General features: G+C 44.3%; 1 long non-coding RNA gene across 1 annotated transcript in view; it reads right to left on the bottom strand.

The window, feature by feature from the left end:
- Positions 1-10,724: 10,724 nt before the first annotated feature.
- LOC115617166 overlaps positions 10,725-18,123 on the bottom strand; it is a 32,094-nt gene continuing 24,695 nt past the window's right edge. Inside the window, exon 2 of the long non-coding RNA XR_003994524.1 lies at positions 10,725-11,284. This is a non-coding gene — a long non-coding RNA (uncharacterized LOC115617166). The remainder of the gene's footprint in view (positions 11,285-18,123) is intronic.

Raw genomic sequence — 18,123 nt, 5'->3', positions numbered from 1 at the left:
AAATTTGAGGGATTGAAACCAAAGGTCTTAGTCTTACATTGCAAACACCTGCGTCAATGTGACGCTGGCTCACACCACTACCTTGGCATGCTCATGTTGCAAGGGTAACCTCTTTCAGAGTCTCTCTAATAGTGCTTACATCCCTCTTCCCCAAGACAGAGCAGATGCCTGTTTTACAGCACCATTCCTCTGCCATCAGTGCCGCAAAGCAATATCCACCCTAAAGACTGTTCTCATTCCCTCCACTGCTGGCTTGCATGGCTGTTGCCCAAGATCTCCTCCAAACAGAGCTGCCTCCCCCTAGTCCACCCTCCAACTCTATCCGGCCTCTGGTTGTTCACACCAATGAGTCTTCTGAGAAAGCCACTAATTAAAGGCATGTGATAGTTAAACTTTTGCTAATCAAGACAAATGAATCGAGTCTCCAGTGTATGAGAGTGGAGCTGAATTGCTCCTTCCCCCACACTAGTCAGCCTTCAATTACAAAGCTCAGATATTATCATGAAATATTCCCCCTGAAGCTCCATTCTGCACCTCTTGGTTATGCTTCTCCTGATTCCTGGTGTTTATTTAGCGCTCTGGGGGTGTTTTGTCAGCAGAACACACCAGTGTATCCAAATGTTAAACGAGCCCATTAAAGACAGACGAGATGTAATCGGACCAGACACTTGGAGTGACTGGCAACAGGACACATCAAAAAATAAGGGGGAAATGTGTTCCTTTGCCCAGTTGCAGTGACAGATTTAGGAGAAGAGCTCCAAGGCAAAGGACATAGGCCAGACAGGGAGCCTGTTGCAGAAAATTACTGAGACTGAAGCAAGGGAGTCAATCCCTCTGTTTAGAAGCCTAAAAATAAATAGGTAGAAACCTGAGGTGCAGGTTTGAATGGAAGGAGGATTGGGTCCCGTTTTCACCCTCTTCAGAAATCAAAGGACCTTGCAAATGCAGATAGCATGAACCAAAGCAGAATCTGAGCTACTGAGTTGGAAGCAAACTATCCTGACCTCTATTACACTTCAGAGTTGTTGATTTAACTGCTGTATTTTCAAACATCTAATTTGCACCCTCGGGTCACCAATATAAAGCTGCCAGAGGGAGGCAATTGGAAAAAATAAAGAATAGTCTGAGCTGGAGCAATGAGAGGGAGAAAAGTAGCAAGACTTGCTGTAAACTTGAAATCTGCTTGTGTGCGTGACCCGTGGCTCTGCTGAATCAGTGCTTGCTTTGATTTTTTGTTACGGATAACCTACAGATCATAGTTTTATGACTCCAGTATTCGGGAAGAGAAAAAGTAAGCGTGTCTGTGTAGCCAAGACCTAACCCCAGCCTTCTCTCAGATCACTATGGCTCCTCTGCATACCGTGGACAAGGGCAGGCTCATTACCCAGCCTAGCTCCAGTCCCTGTGCTGGGATGTGGCCTGCCAGGGATAGCTGGCTGCTGAAGCTGCCACTGCCATTGGAGGCAATGCAGGTGTAGGCACAGCAACCTGCCTGTGTGTTGCTGCTTGAAGGTTGGATGCAGAATGTCTCCCTCACAGCTTTGGGTCTCCATGTGGGTACCACTGTCAGCCTCAGATTTAATGCTGCTTTTCACTCTGATCTTCCAGAGAATGAACCCTATCATAGAATCATAGAACAGTTAGGGTTGGAAAGGACCTTAAGATCATCTAGTTCCAACCCCCCTGCCATGGGCAGGGACACCTCGCACTAAACCATGTAACCCAAGGCTCGGTCCAACATGGCCTTGAACACTGCCAGGGATGGAGCACTCACAACTTCCCTGAGCAACCCATTCCAGTGCCTCACCACCCTCTTAGCAAAGAACTTCCTTATATCTAATCTAAACTTCCCCTGTTTAAGTTTGCACCTGTTACCCCTTGTCCTACCACTACAGCCCCTAGCGAAGAGTCTGTCCCCAGCATCCTTATAGACCTCCTTCAGATACTGGAAGGCTGCTCTGAGGTCTCCACACAGCCTTCTCTTCTCCAGGCTGAACAGCCCCAACTTCCTCAGCCTGTCTTCATATGGGAGGTGCTCCATCCCCTGATCATCCTTGTGGCCTCCTCCGGACTTGCTCCAACAGCTCCATGTCCTTTTTATGTTGAGGACACCAGAACTGTACACAATACTCCAAGTGAGGTCTCATGAGAGCAGAATAGAGGGGCAGGATCACCTCATTTGACCTGCTGGTCACGCTTCTTTTGATGCAGCCCAGGATACGGTTGGCTTTCTGGGCTGCGATCACACACTGCCGGCTCATGTTAAGTTTCTCATCTACCAACACCTCCAAGCCCTTCTCCGCAGGGCTGCCCTGAATCTCTTCTCCGCCCAACCCGTAGCTGTGCCTGCGACTGCTTCTAATTCTGCAACCACCTTCAATCTTCGTGGCTATTTGACAAACAGGCTCATTGCAAACGTATTTCAGACTCTGGTCTATGGGCTATTTGGTCGTGAGTAGCCACTTGGTTTGTCACCAGTTATTTGAGCTGTGAGATCAATCAGGCAGTCACAACTTCTGATCTTTCATTTTTACCTGTTTTAACCCGCCAGTCTGTAAGGCAACCTGCAGTTTTACATGGAAATGAGGGCATTCATCTGGGTATGCACCCTTGTCCATCTTAAAGAGAAATGGCTTGTTAACTAATAAGGGAGGTAAAGAATGATTTACCAAATTGCTCTTCCAGTTTTAGGCTGCACCCTGATGACATGAGTTTGAACCAGCTTAAAAAAGGGCTATTGTTTTGGAGGCAATTGAATAAAGGCAAAACCACAAGGATTTTTTGAGGGAAAGAGCCCTGATGAAGGTAGATCTTGGGCAAGCCACCTTGGTGCTGTGCACGGTGTCATTTCTGATGTACAGCTGCCACAAATGGGGTTTGAGCCTCTTCTGAAAGGAGGCATCACATTAGGACATGACCATAGGGCTCTCCGGGAGATTTGGTCCCATGTGCGGCTGCATCACTGCACAGCACGACCCTGGAGGCTTTAAACTGCACAGCTAAACCAGCAGCCAAAAAGAACAGTTAGTGCCACTAACAAAAACAACTCTTTTGATCTCCATGACATCGGTGCAGCAAACATCCCACTCCGGTGCATTCTTGCATAAAAGAGAAGCTTCTTGCTGCTCAATCATAGTGCTTTTAATAGCTTTCCAAATGCAAACATCCGCAGCTTTTATTTCAGTTTAATCTGCCAATTTTTCTAAGTCTTTATCACACTTTATCAAACAGTGTATCAGTGTGAGATATGCAACCCCCTCCCCTCAGGCACCTCTGAAATTGAAATCCCAGGAAGACAGCAGCTTCTTTCATATTTTAATTATTTTAACATTTTCCTTTAGTGGCCTCTGTATTATTATGACTTGTTTTTCTCTCTGGAACAGGGCTGCGATCCCACACTGGGTGGGAAATTTGTTTGTCTAGAGTAAAATAGCAGAATGCCTCTAATGCATTAGATATGGATTAGAGAAATTGTGTTTGGGAAATACATAATCTCTTGGTAAAAGGGGGAAAATAAAAAGCCTATTTCATTTTGGTCCTAATTTGTTTTTCCCCCAATTATAATTTTTAATGAAAAAGTGTGTTTTAACCACATGAGTGCTGCCTAATGTGCCAAGTGTTAGGTATAAACTGCATCTCCAATAATGTCTCTTCATTTTTTACCATCGAGGGCTGATTCAGGAAAACATTTAACCACATCCTTAAATCCATCCTTCCTGTAGAAAACACTCTTGCGTAGAATTAACTTTAGGTATCCTGGGACTTGCTTGTGTGCTTAAAGTTTGAGGAACTGAAATATTTCCCCAAGTTTGAGATTGCCTCCTGATTTAGCACCACATGATGTGGTACAGAAGGCATTAAAAATTGACATCAAGACTCACAGCAGCTTGGCCAGGTCTCAGCTTGATGCAGAAAGAGTAGTCAACTGCAGCCCAAGCACAGTATCCTCACCCCGCTGTGCTGGGGTAAGCAGCCAGAGTAGGGCTCATGACCAAGCACTGGTGAGGATCTTGCTTATTATTAGGGTTTCTTTCACTGCAGGCAATGTTGTTTCTCATATCCTGCATGGTATCCACTGCTTACTAGACAGGCATTACACCTGATGAGAGGCCAGACCTAATTAACGCAAGTCCCTGCTCTGTGCTGGACTCAGACGTCGTAAAATCTTGTGGACAGACCATGATCCTCATGCTGTGCAGATGAGACCCTCCTGCCTGCAAGGGTCTGGCTGTTTGTAATGGTACTTTTCCTGTCGGGTGTCTGAGCCCTGGCTTTTCTTAGGCTTTGCTGCTTCGTTGAGTGATCTGATCTGTGTCTGCTGCCCCTCTGTCACTGTAGGCTGAAATGTACCTTAAAGTTTGCACATCCACAAGGAAAGCTGTGCCTGTATCTATAAGGAAAAGGAAGCAATTAGGGCAGCAGGAGACTTACCTCTCTCTCCCACTACTCCTCTCCACAGAGCACTTGGCAATAACCAGGGGGAAGCAGAAAGATTTGTGGCTGGGTCCAGCTCCTAGTGCCAGCCCCATCTGAACATTACTGTGGTTTGACCCACCTGCAGGTTTGTGCTCGCTTCTTCCCACAATTGAGATTCTCTTCTGCTGCTTCATTAGTGAAGCCGTGCTGCTGGGCCCCATTTATTCACATGCATGACGAGATGTGCTCAGCAACCCAGACCTCCATCCACGGTTCCATCCCTGCGACTGTCTTGAAACACCCTTCAGGTCCTCAGTTTATTAAAAAGACATATAGAAATCAATAAATACAAGTAAAGAGTTACCCCTATTAGGCAACTGATATTTGCTGGCCCCTTGCGTCCTCCCTGAGGTAGGATTTGCTGAATGTTATTCATGAAAACTTTTGAGGTTAAGTGTAAAAGAAATTGAATTTCAGCTCTTGGAGCAGCATATTGCAAGTCCAGTCATCAAAGATCACTGCAGTCCTCTGACTTTGAACACAGAAGGAATCTAGGGGGACTAGGCAAACAGCAGGAGTCCAGGAGGCAGCCAGATCCATGTCCATGAGTTTTCTGTTCCACATGCTGTTATAAATGAGGAGTGAGAACACTGAGGTATGCTGGACATATATATTTGCAAACCCAGGCAGGAGAACATGACGGGTTTGGGTTCCTCTAGACACAAACCCCAAAGGAACAAGGCTGTTGCCTCCAGGCACTGAGGTTGGTTTTGATCATCAAACACCACCATATCATTTAAATAGCCTTTGACAGCTGTTGTAATGAATTGTTCACAAACTGTCCTTGTTCAACAGCTCCAGTGTAACCTGGACTGGTTCTTGTGCCTAGCTCCTACCCTGTGCCACCCTCGGCCCAACTCCTTGGGTTCTCAGCCCCTGAAGCAGCTCACCCTATCTTATAGTAGCTAGAGTAATTCAGAGAAGTTCCTCCTTCCCCAAGGGGGGGCAGATATTAGCCATGAACCATGAGCTCAGGAGGTTTTTCTAGCAGCAATCTGTTTCTGTCCTCATCCAGGCTTGCCTCCCTGGCTGCTGGGTTAGTTTGGAAGATCTGAGTCTCAGTGTTTCCCAGGGCCTGATTTTAAATTCCATTTCTCCCATTTTCCGTCAAATCATTCACTCTCACAGAGCTTTTCCAGTAAGTAGGCATTGCTGGCACAGAGAGGCCAGGCCCATTATTATTGTATTTACTCTGGACCCCAGCTTCTCCTTCTTATCCAATAAATCCATTTGAGAGCAAGCATTTTGATAGACACTTTAATAGAGCTCTTCTTAACCTGACCATGTTAATGATTTTTTGGGGGCTGGCTCTATGCCAGTTCATGCAGCTCATTAGTTGTTTGGGTTTTTTCCTTTATTATGAGCTGCATCTTCTCTTTCTTCTTTCCCTCCCCTACTCCTGCAGGGTGAAGGTAGCTGCTCTGGTCCTGCAGACCAGACCCCAGCACTCAGCCCTGTTTTGTTGCTCAAAGACTCCCAAATATGTGGCAAACACCTTCATTCCCTGTAGGTGACACGATTATTGGAGCAGTTTAACTCTGTTGTATATGTTGTTTATTTTACAAAGCACTGATTGACTTGATCTTAACTGGTGATGGAGAGGGAGAAGGGAAGGAGATCTCATCTTCCTGAACTTCTGATCTTGCTGGCTCAGCCAGAGTTTTCCAGCTGTGGTGTTTGGGGAACTGTCTCCCTGCTGATGACCCCCACTAATATCAGAGAGTGAGTTTTTCTGTTCAAATGATACCACATCTTCTCTCTTTCTACTTTACCTTACTAGGAGAGTCATGATGAAGGAAACAAATGACACAGGCTCAGGATGCTGTACAGGGACCCAAAGGAAATAAAATTTGATTTCGAAAGGATAGAATGTTTTGACTTCCATGATGGAACAAGCAATTGTCCATGGATTTGCTGTGCTCCAGAAATGGAACTTCATGCTAAAAAGAGATTTTATGGAGCTCAAGCTATTATCTGATGATGGAAAGCTCCCAAGCCAGCCCTCATTCTCCAGCTGGCTTCCTAGCAGAGTTGCTCTGATAGCGTAATATATCCTGGTCATAAGTATTGAGATTCAGCCATCATCAGCCAGTATAACTACACGTGCAAGCAAGCAGTGTGTAGTTCCAAAGGCTTCTACCAAACCAATTAAAGGAGATGGGTGAAAATCACTGGGATCCCAGGAATAGTCTTCTCTATTTAGAAAAATCGGATGAGAAAAACAACAAGGTGCTTCTGTTGTCCTCTGTTCATGGATTCAGGTGTGCACCAGGTACCATATTGGTTTCCTAGTGAGCCTTAGAGGGCAGGAAAGTGGCCACACTCCCATTCTGCAAGTGCACAAGTCCCACCTCAGCGATTTATTGTGACACACAAAGCTGTGAACACACTCAATGACCAACAGGGATCTGCTATTTATTAGTTTGGGCTTAAGAGCCATGAATGTGAAAGCTAGTTTCACATCTACAGGTGTGATCCTGGGTTTCCTGAAGCCATTATTTCCTCTCAATTGCATGGAGTTTAAATTTAGGTAAATGCTTTCATTTTGTTCCTTTTCTGGCTGCCAAGTCTGTGCTAGCAGTGGATATAAGCACTCCAGTAACAGAGAGACTTAAACAAATCCTAGGCAGCACCAACATCAGCCTTCAGCAAGGATGAATACCAAAGTGTTCTGTGACATTTAGGAAACAATCCATCACTGCATTATATACACAGCATTTTTGTTTTCATTTTCACAGTGCCTCTGCATAGCTGTCACCTGTGTGAAGTGTGTGTAGCAATTGGATCCACAGTATTCAGCATTGGCACAGTGATAACTACTACAGGATTTACAGGGTAGTTCCTTTAATTAGCAGATGGGAAAATCTCTGTTCCTATACTGGAGCTTATTTCACCACTGAGTTACACTTAGAGTTGCAGGTTGTGCTGGGAAACAAAAGCCCCTATGTCAAAATACAGGGAGAATGAAAATGCAATCTTTCCAACCAGAAGCCTGACAGTCCAAGCACCAATCAAGATGTTCAAGGATGGACTTTTGAGACTGATTTTACATCTGTGTCATTTTCAAGCGTGCAATAATTTTTCCCCCAGTATATAATCCACTTAGGATGCATGCCTCTCTACATTCATCATTCCTGGACTCCCCTCTTGTGCGTTTCATAAGTAATCGCTGCACAAGCACGTTCTGCTGTTTACCTTTCCAAATCATGTTTCTCATTCTAATTAAAAGAGCAAGGGTTTATTGGTAATGATGTACATGGAGAAGATCGTGTCAGTGTGGTATGTCAAAGGATGAGGCCTTTCCAGTGGGTTTCCTGCCCAGTGAAAGGATGATCATGTAAGTTAAAGGAATCACCCAGTTCCTTGCACACTCTGGTGAAGGCAGTTCTAGAGTTTCACCAAGCTTTCTCAATACATCATTGAGAGAGGATTGCAACTGTGATTGCACCATTCCTGAACCCATACCTGATGTAAACCAACAGAAGCTCTGGGAACCCCAAATCACATCTTCCAGCAGCAGAAAATGATAAACCTGCTCCACAGCCCAACACTACTGCTTCATGTATTTACAGCAGACATTTCTCCCAAGGGTTTTTGAGATGATGTCTTGCTTTTGCCCTCTAGGAAAAAGCCACTCTCAGACGTTCTATTCTAATAGAGAGAATTTAGTTCAGAACCTATATCTGGAATTCCATTTTCATATTACAGTTGATCTGTTTCTTGAATTACTGCCCCAACCACAGTGCAAATTCTGATTATGCAGTGTCCAGAGGGGCAGAGTCCCTTTGGTTTACACAGTCAGCTGCTTTCCAAAGGAATTCACAATGCTAATACAATCCTATAGGCAGTTTTAAACATTCAGGTCATTCCTACAATCCAGAGCAAAGCTAGATGTCACCTGCAATAACATCTCATAGTCTGTAGTGATGAGCCTCAGGCTGAGTCGGATTCTGCCATTTTCCCACAGATCTGGAAGAAGCCTGCTGATTTTCTTGAGGCTCAGGTCTATTTTACACTGAGGCTTACAGCAGTTTGGACCATTCTAACTTCTGCTGGCTAATTCTGCCTTTCCTGTTGTTCAGGGTCACATCACTCTTTTGGGGATCAGCCATGAAGGCTGGATTCACTCCAGAGCACCTTTGGTATTTTGATAACTTCAAATATTGCTAACTTCTCCTATTTAAATATACACCTTACAGAGAGGGGCAAAGTTTAACTCACTTTAATCAACTATAAAACGAACCCCGAGCTCACAGTTGCTCTTTAAAAGAAGGTCTTTTTTATGCTGATCATTAACTGCAGCAGGGATAGAGATTTGTTATTAATGACTGCTGAAATTACTGATTTCAATTAACTACATTACATTTGTATTGAAATACAGTTGGTGCTGCTCCAGGGAAATATAAATACTGAAATGAGAGCTGGTGCCTCCTTTGCTAAAGCACTGCAAGAACAAACAGGAGATACAACGTCCCTTTAACTCAGCACAGTATGGAAGCTGTACCCTCTTTCTCTCTCTTTTATTTCTTCTCCTTCCCTCCTTGTCTGCCTCTTGTTGTTAAGAGCATCTCCCCTCCCTGCATCCATCTGATTCTGCTCCCTGGAATGGTGATGCCCCCAGGGATCATCATTTCCAGCCCCCTGACTCGGTACCTTTTGGCTTTTGAGATATCAAGTGTCATTGCTTTCTGCCTCCGTGGCCTTTTTCTCATTCACGCCACGTCACCGCTGAGGGACATCTAGTGCTAAGCCACCAAAATGGGATTGCACTAACTCTGCCCGTTAATTAGTTCAATGCATCTCTGCTAGGGAAGGAAGGAGGGAACTGTTGTTAAGAGCAGACGTTTTGAAGGAGGTTCTGCAGAGTTGTGGAGTTCAAAGAAGAGGCAATGAGGGGGAATGGCCCACCTCTAGCCTTCCTAATTCTAGGCTTTGGAGCCTATGGAGTTTATTATTGAGGGTCTCCCTCCCTCCATCTCTTCTCTCTTCCTGCTCAGTACTTGATGCTGCTGTTTGAGATCCATGCCCACACTCCTCCCTCTCCTCTCACCTCTCAGTCTCTTGTGTTCAGCAAAACATGAGTCAAACCCTTGCTTCCTGCAGAAAGTCAGCACTGGACTGCGCTGACTACAGCTGGACCACGCAGTAGTCTCAGAGACTACGTAGAATAGGGCATAGCAAAGAATTGTACAAACATTCTGGCCTCCCCCTAAAGAAATCATAATTTCTAACAGCTTTGTTGGTCCTGAGCTCTGGCTCACAGATGCCAGCTGAGATGCTAGACAAGGGTTGGAGAACACAGATGTGGGGCTACCTCTGTGCCATGTACCGAGCCCTGGTGCAGCCTGCTCCATTTATCTAGGCAACAGGAGATACATATATGTGTGCATTGGGTCCCACTGGCATTAAAGGACTCTGTAATTACTCTCAAAGGTTTCTATTATGTGCAAAACTGTCATTAACTCCCAGTGGTGTGATTGCCCTTTATTGATGATACAGAACTCAGCATTCCACAGCCATGGCTTATTGTGCTTGCTCGTAGTGGAAGGAAATGAACCTGCCATCCTTTCTCTCTCACAGCTTGCTATTAAGGTGTAACATACACATGAAGGCTACGTCCACCCTGACCTACATTTGCCCACAACTAGAAATCACTCACATCTGCCTGAAATGACACCCACTGGCTCTGCTTAACTCCTTGGGCACCTCTGAGCACCCCAAGGCCATGGACCACAACACTGCAGTGCTGTCTGTAATGCCTGTGTGAAAGGGGGTATGGGTGTCTGAGAGGTGACCTCCTGTGAGATTCAGCAAAGACACTGGGCAGATCTACATAGGCTGGAATTCAAAGCCCTGTGGTGATGTGCAGGTGGGTGTTCTCTTAACATAAACCCGTGAAAGCATTCCCTCCATAAACACTTCTCATTACCTTTAGGTGATAAAGAGGAGCAGCTCTAAGTGCGCTTTTCACCATCAGCCTTGCCCATGATTTAGGGCTGTGGAAGAGCAGCTGGGAAAAGGCAGGGGAGAGACTGCTTAGACTCCAGCCCTTGTTGGAACTGTGTCCATCAATCACAGGGTACAGTAAAGCCTGATTTGAACCCAGCTTGTGGCACATACTCTAAGGCAGGGCTCACAAAGCAGAAAATAGGAATCAGGAGCAGAGGCCGCTGGTTTTGTTGGAACATTATTGCTTGGTCTTGTTTCCAGTCACTGCATCTGTATAACAACATCACTTCTATGCCATGTAATTAGACACTTAATTTATTAAACAGCAACTGTAGTAAGCAGACAGCGGAAGATATACTTATCTTCTGACAGAGGAAAAATATGTTATAGGGAAGCAAATACTTTCCTGACTCAGTCTGAGCTGCTTCCTAACAGGCAGAGCCTTTGAGAGAAGTGTGTTTTCTTGGTGTAGGTTTTGGACCAGCCCTGGGGAGAGATGGTTTCTGCTTGTGCTGCCCTGCCACAGGTTTGCTGCGTGACCTCGGTCAAGCTGCTCAGTCGTGTTGCCCCTCACTTGCCACGTATAAAATGCAGACGATAATCTGGCCTTTCTCCCACGTATCACCCAGTTTGTCCTACTTTTCTTGTCAACTTTTCCAGGAAGAAGCTGTGCATTTTGTTCTGCTCTGAGCACATTGTGCCCCCACATCTCCATGTTCCCCAATCATAAATGTCTTTCCTTTCAGCAAGGTCAAAGCAGCCGATTCTGCAGACTGCCAGAAAAAGGCAACATATTCTGTGGTTGGCATCTTCCAGGATGAAAGTCAGAGAAACAAAGCAAATGCCATCGTTCCAGGTCCTGGGGAAGAAATTGTCTCCTTATGAAATGCACCCAACAACAACAACAAAATGATTTCTGACAAAGATTAAAATGATTATCGCCTGCTTACTCGCCTGTGGGAAAACACATGAGACCCAGGTCTTCCAGCCTTCATGAGCCTGAGGCTATAGAAAATGTTATCTCTTTATTGAGGCCTGATGTACTGACAAAACTACAGCGTGTGAAGCAAAATGTCCTCCAGTGATTCCCTTGTAAACCCTACAGAACAGCTTGGCTTTGGCTGAAGCCCCATGCATGTAACGTATGGTTTTGCACTGAGTTGGACGCTGACACATACGAGTGCTTAGCACCCACCAGAGAAGATATGGCCACTGAGAAGGGTATGTCCAAGGTGCATGAGAAACCAAAGCTCCTTCTAATCTTTGGTCCAGGAGGATATTCAGAACACAAATCATTCTCATCCATTCTTCATATATCATGTTAGCAGACCTACACGGTCACAGCTGACCATGCTGGGTAAATAATCCAATGTAATTACAGGATAAAGAAATGGCAAATTCTCTTCTAAACCAGAGTAGAGCTTGCATCTATTATTTATTAGAGGCAACCAGCAGAAGAGAGCAGGTTACGTGGTAATTACTTTTTGACCTCCTGGAGGTAATTGCATAATCATTTGCAGAGAATTGCTATTACAGTTGGGTGAATCCTGCAAGCCATTTTATGTGAACAGTCATTTGAATTTTTAAACCAATTTCCACCTGACTATGAAGTTCTGATAAGGTCGTCCACAACCCCAGTATCTGAAGAGCCTTTTTTTTTCCCCTGCCTTTTTTGGGGTCTTTGAGTTCTTCAGATATTAAAGTAAATGAGCTAACTGGCAGCAATACTCACATCTATTTGATAAATTGCCCAGATAAGTTTAGCTTTTCAGTGGTTGAAAACTGCTCACAGGTTTTAGATCTGGGCAGAGAGGGGTGGTTCCTTTTCTGCTGATGCTGTCAATAGGTCAATGTCTGTGGAGTTTTCTCTCTGGAGTGAAAATCAAAGTGCTGAAATTCTCCATAAAAATGCAGCCTCTGAAGTGGCCACTTCCCCAGGACAAGCAGCCTTTAAAATAAGATCCAAGGGCAATGGGCTTGCTTGGCTCACCTTTATTGCATGCCCAGGTCTTCAGCAGCTCAGAAGCTGGACTGATAAAACCTGGGAGCAGGCACTAACAAGACATTTCTTGGAAGCTTTATGAGGTTTGACAGAGCTTTAAATCCATCCTAAAATAAGGATTTATGACACATAGGATGACTTGGCCTCTGGACCTTCCTCTTTTTCTCGATCAGCTAAAGAGGGAGCCAAAAAGATTAATTCAAAGCAATCAGACTTAGGCAAGGCAAATTTCACTTTGATTTCACTTTTAGTCTTCTTTACCTCTTCCCCCAGTTTTATGGGTATCCTGGAGCCAGGCTCTGGAAGCTCTGATATTGGCTGGTCTTCTTAAATTCTTGAAACTTTGAAATAACTTTACTGGAGAAGCAATATTCAAAGCATCAGGGAGATCATGGCACAATCTCCTGTGGCACTCAAGTTTATTTCTAACACCCCTCACAGGCTGTGACTGGCCTTCAGACTGAGGGGACATCAGAAACCCTCCAGATAAGTTTTAGCCCACCTCAAGTTTCTTCACATTGATCACCCTGCAATAGTTGAGACTATGCTGGTTTAAAATTTATAGTGTAATTGATTTATTTATAAATCATTCAACTCTTATTATTTATTAATTCTTCTGTCAAGGTTAATTTGAAATACTTCTAAATAAGGCTTCCTGACAACACCTTTGTTTATGAGATTGACAGCATGCCAGTGCACGCTTCTCCATCGCTATTAAAGGCAATCTGCACAGGCTCATGTCCCAGGAAAGGTGATCCCGCTTCACTCCAGAGAAAAGATGCAATGCAAATCACCCACCCATCCTGCAGTTGTTTGTCATTAATATTGCAGAATCAGACTTCTGTTGTCTGGATAGCATTCAGATTAAAATAAGCGTGAGGAAGAATGTGGTGGACAACTTGCCATAGCTTTGTAGGACACCAGCCAAACAATGCACCAGGCATGAGAGGAAGCACCAAGAAACATGACATTTACATATAGCAGAGCATGAGGTAAAAACTGCAGGTGAGGACCATCAGGAATAAAAAGAGCATGAATATTCATGGTGTGTTCTGCAGATCTGGGTGATGAATTGGGAATATGTCTTACTACCTGCCCTTCATTTGCCGTCCTTCTTTGTCTGGTTTAGCCTGTGAGCTGCAGACAGCAGAGCCCAGATGTCTTTTAATATCTGAGAAGCACCTGATTGTACCATAAGAGCAGTCAAAGCTGTAGACATTTTGCCCTGCTCCATGTGGTTCAGCATGCTCATAAACTGCTGACTCTTACGGTTGCTGACTGGTGTATGAATAGAGAGTCTTGGCTGTATGATTACATTTAAATGACATCGACTGCGTGTGTTTGCTTTTGAACTGGTAATATTTCAGGTTTCTCTTCCATGACAACGGTTCTGCAGCTGAGGACTGCAGCCTGGGTTCCTACATCTGTGCTTCCCATGGGGGAATTCAACAAAGCACCACTGGAGCGTTGCTGGCTGGAATTTGCTTGTCTTTTTCCCGGCTCTCGCAGGAGAGGCCCATTTGTCTGCTGCCTTCACGTGTGCAGCTTGGATGCTCCCTTTAATGTGTTTTTTGTTTGTTTTTTCCTCACTGGAGGGTGAATTAGCACAAACCTTTCTTGGAGCTTTGACTCAGTTAAACGAACAGTTAAAGAACAGGAGTATAACTAGCACAAAACAGACTGTGTTGTGCATAGGTCAGAAGGGGGGTTTGCTGGATATCCCTAGTCTGTGGTACTGATTTCTTCTTCACTCTGTAGCAAAAGTGCCCAGAGAATTATTCTGACTTCTAATTCAACCTTCCTCGACTTAAATTCTGTTCATTAGAATGGGATTGTGTGAAAGGCACCACGGCGCTCGCTGGCATTAGCTCTTGAGATAGATTCAACAGTGACACAAATGCAGGATTACACCATATAGCTGCACATTTAAATAATTTAAGATGAGCCCATGTGGATCAGTGTGAGCTGGCATGCCAAGGGCAGGGGTGAGGTGAGGACAGCCAAGGGAGGGGGACAACATTAGACAGTACCTTGAGGGATGTGAGGGGAACGAGGTGGAGGTCACAGACTCAATTTAGGAACCAGAATGACCTAGTAGGAAAGAGATTCCCCTTCAAAGCACTTAAAATAGGGGGACGGATCCTCACCCAAGAGGCTGTGCTACCTACAGGGTTTATCCCCATCTAAAACAAGTCCTTACCCTTCTTCTGCCTCCTATATTTTGTCTTTTCTTGGAGGGGGGAGGTTCAGAGCATGCTAAGGAGGATAGGAACTGCACTTTGTGGGATGTGGAAGTCTGGTCCTTTGAAACTTTAGGTCTAAAACTTCAAGGTCTTCAAAGCAGGAAAAATATCTCTCTTTATGTTTGGGGAACACCAGGCACCAACAGACTGGTATCAGAGGCTGCTGGGCATTGAATAGCACAAATAAACCTAAAGCAGAAAAGGTAGCACAGTGCATTTCGAGGTTTAGGGGGGGGGGTTTACATGATTTCTTACTAATGCCTAAAATCACATCCTTTTTCCACAAATATTTTGTTTAGGAAATTGCACAAAGCATGAAACTGACCAGTCACATAAGGTGTTTGCAAGTTATTCACCTGGTACAAATAAGGGCTGCAATATCATAGCATCCAATGAAAAAATTACTTGATGAGCATTATCCTGTTAACTCCATGCGCATCTCAGCAAAAAAGAAGCTCTGATAACCTTGTGTTTCCTACATCACTGTCCCTCACCCTTCACTGCCCCCCGTTCTTCCTATATAAAGCCCTCTTAGATAAGAAGAAGAGATGATTATTAAGATGGGAGCAGAAGAGCATCCACCAAAGGAATACCAATGAAGCAGTGTCTTAGTGCATACATAAACTGAGCCTTTTCCAATAAAACATCAGATACAGGCAAAAGAGTGATGAACAGTAAGTGATTCCTGTCATCAGCAGAATTCACATGGGAGCCTCTGGTAACTGGCATTTTCTATCTGCAAAAGAAAAGAGATTTAAAGATTTGGTGAATGCCGAACAGTGCATTACAGGCAGCCAACATCAGTCAGCAGTGACCTGAACTGGCAGCAGCTTAGGGATGGAGGAGAGCAGAAATGCCTTTGCAGAGTGCAAAGCTTGCCCAGAGAGTGTGCAGTGGGCTCAAGCAGGAATTTATGGCAGATAAAGAACCATTACTGAGGGACAGCTTTGTAGACTGGAGCCCTGGACCAAATCCAGAGCTATGGGTAAGTGGCTGCAATGCTGATACCATCAGTTGTGTTTCACACCAACTCTGAATTTAGCTACTTTTCTCCACATGGTAGAAGGGTAAATGGCTTGTGTAAGAGGAGCTAAGGTATCATCTGGAGCCAATTTTAATAAAGTCCTACTGACAAACACCCACAAAGTCTGTCCTACTTATCACAGACTGAGCAGTCCAGGTGCCTGAAGAGACAATCTAAAGCATTCTTTCTCCCACAATTAGCTTGAGATCTCCCAGGGGTTTTTAGGCAGTAGATATACAGCTTCTCTATGGGAAGGAAAGGGGAGCAGAGACATTAAAAGACCCCTGAATCTGGTCATCATCCCTCCAGACCCACAGAGAGCTTGACTGCTTTCTGGACACTGTTCTAGAGGCAATGGTAGGGGAAGGGAAGGTGGGACACAGGGTACAGTAAGTCAGTAAAATCACTCTATGGTACCACATTTCCAAGGTAACACTGTAGGATGGAAGTATGCTTTAGAATTCATCTTTTGCTCATTTTCATTAGCTGTTATTTCCAGTAGCTTCATTTTATAACAGTTATCTCCACTGGCACTAGCAGACCCTGCATCCTGTGTTTGTTCTGTCTCTGGTTATTTTGCTAATCATTTTTTCCCCCTTCTTCCCCATTACTTTCTTCTCAAGTAATATTACAGTGAGTTAGAGGAGAACTGGCCATCTGAAAACTGACCTCTTTCAACCCAATTCTTTTTCTTCATTTTAAAATTAAACCAGAAAGCTAAGCAAAGAAATGACTAGGTTTATTCTTCTGTCTTGCCACTGGCTGGCTGTTAGCTTGATCAAAACTCTGTATCCATCTCCAGTGAATTTGTGACTCTAAACAACCTATTGCTTCAATAGCACTGTAACAGAAAAATATTCAATAAACCAGATCTAATTGTTTGCATGTACTTCCTCAGATTCAGGGTCAGTCTTCACACACCCAGTAAGGAAGCTCATGTACATACTTTGGTTCCAACCTTGAACCTTGGTTATTTCTGTTCCCTCCCAAGCATGACCACTTTGCAGTTCTTTCTATTCCTGAAATGACTCTAAATCACACATCGTAAGGTGGAAAAGATCATAAAGGAACAACAAAGGATCAGCAAACATAAAATAGAAGAATGGCAGCCTCCCCACCTTACACTGCAAAAATCAAAGGGAGTTTTCAAACAGCCCCATTTCCAGTCAGCTGGAGATGTAATTCACACAGTAATTTACTGTGGCTGCATTTTTTCTGCCCTCCTTTTCCTCCTTCTCTTCTTCTTTGTCTTAATAGTTACTTTTTTCATAACCTATAATAAGAGGAACCTAATGACCAAGCCTTACATGCAAATAAGCTTTTCTCTCCAGTATGCGCAAAGCAAAGGGAGGATGATAGAGGAGATTCATGGGGGAAAAAAAGCACCATTTATTGCAAAGAGCTTTTGTATTGTAAAGTAATCCTGGAATTTCCAGAGAAGGGGATGAGTTCACATAGAAAACGATGCCAACTGAGGCTCTTTGTGTCTGCAATTTTCTTTGCATGCTGTTGGGGCCAGTGATCACTGCGAATTTGTGGGTGTCTGTATCCAGCCCAGTGCTACTGTTCTCAGAGCAGCCCAGTAGCAGCTCTTCTTTGTTAACTGTTTCCTCCTCTGGCGAGTGAGGTGTTTTCCTGGTGATTTTTATTAGATAATGGCTCAGTGGGAAACTGAGCAGAAGAAACATTTTCATAATTGATGGCTCAATTTCAGTCCTGAAAACACTCAATGGCTTTTTCAGCCTCACTAACACTGAGAATTATTAGAAATTATAAACTGAGATGTGGCTGGAGCATATCAAAATGGACAAGTACCAAAAACCACAGCCTTGATGGGTTTCCTTTGCAGGCAGGGGGAGATGAGTGCAGATTCTTGCAGAATTACACAGAATTAAGCATGAGAAGAATTCTTTTATTGGAAAAAGATGAGTGTAGGAGTGCCAAGCTGGTCTAAATTTCAAAGGACAAGACATCCCCATCTGAATCCTAAGTGTCCCATAACCTTACTGAGAAGGAAGTAAGGAAATCCACACATCTTCCTGAATACTGCAGTCCCAGAGACTACTGCTTTCAACCAAATAAAACTTCAGATGCAAGTTCATCTATTGCCCTAATTTCACCATACTGAATGCTATATATCAAGCGAAAGAAGGGGCTATGACAATTTTAAGGACCACCTCCCAGTGTCCTCTGCAAAAACAAATACATCTGGACTCACCATGTAACACAGAGGGTTTTTTCTCTCATGGCACTTCTGAACAGTGGAACACTTGAAGAACCAACACATTTCTAAGTCATTAGCAGCTGCTTGACCGCAGCCATCCCTGTCCAGTTGCATTTCTCTGCAGCCACAGCTAAGTACCAGCCTTTGTACATTCTGTTCTTTCAAGGACAGATAAGCAAGGGAAGCTGCCTGCCTCCAGGCATCC

The sequence above is a fragment of the Strigops habroptila genome, chromosome 15 (genome assembly GCF_004027225.2).
Source record: "Strigops habroptila isolate Jane chromosome 15, bStrHab1.2.pri, whole genome shotgun sequence".
NCBI lineage: Eukaryota > Metazoa > Chordata > Aves > Psittaciformes > Psittacidae > Strigops > Strigops habroptila.
The sequence above is the reverse complement of the archived record's forward strand: the minus strand, read 5'-3'. Positions and strand labels throughout refer to the sequence as shown.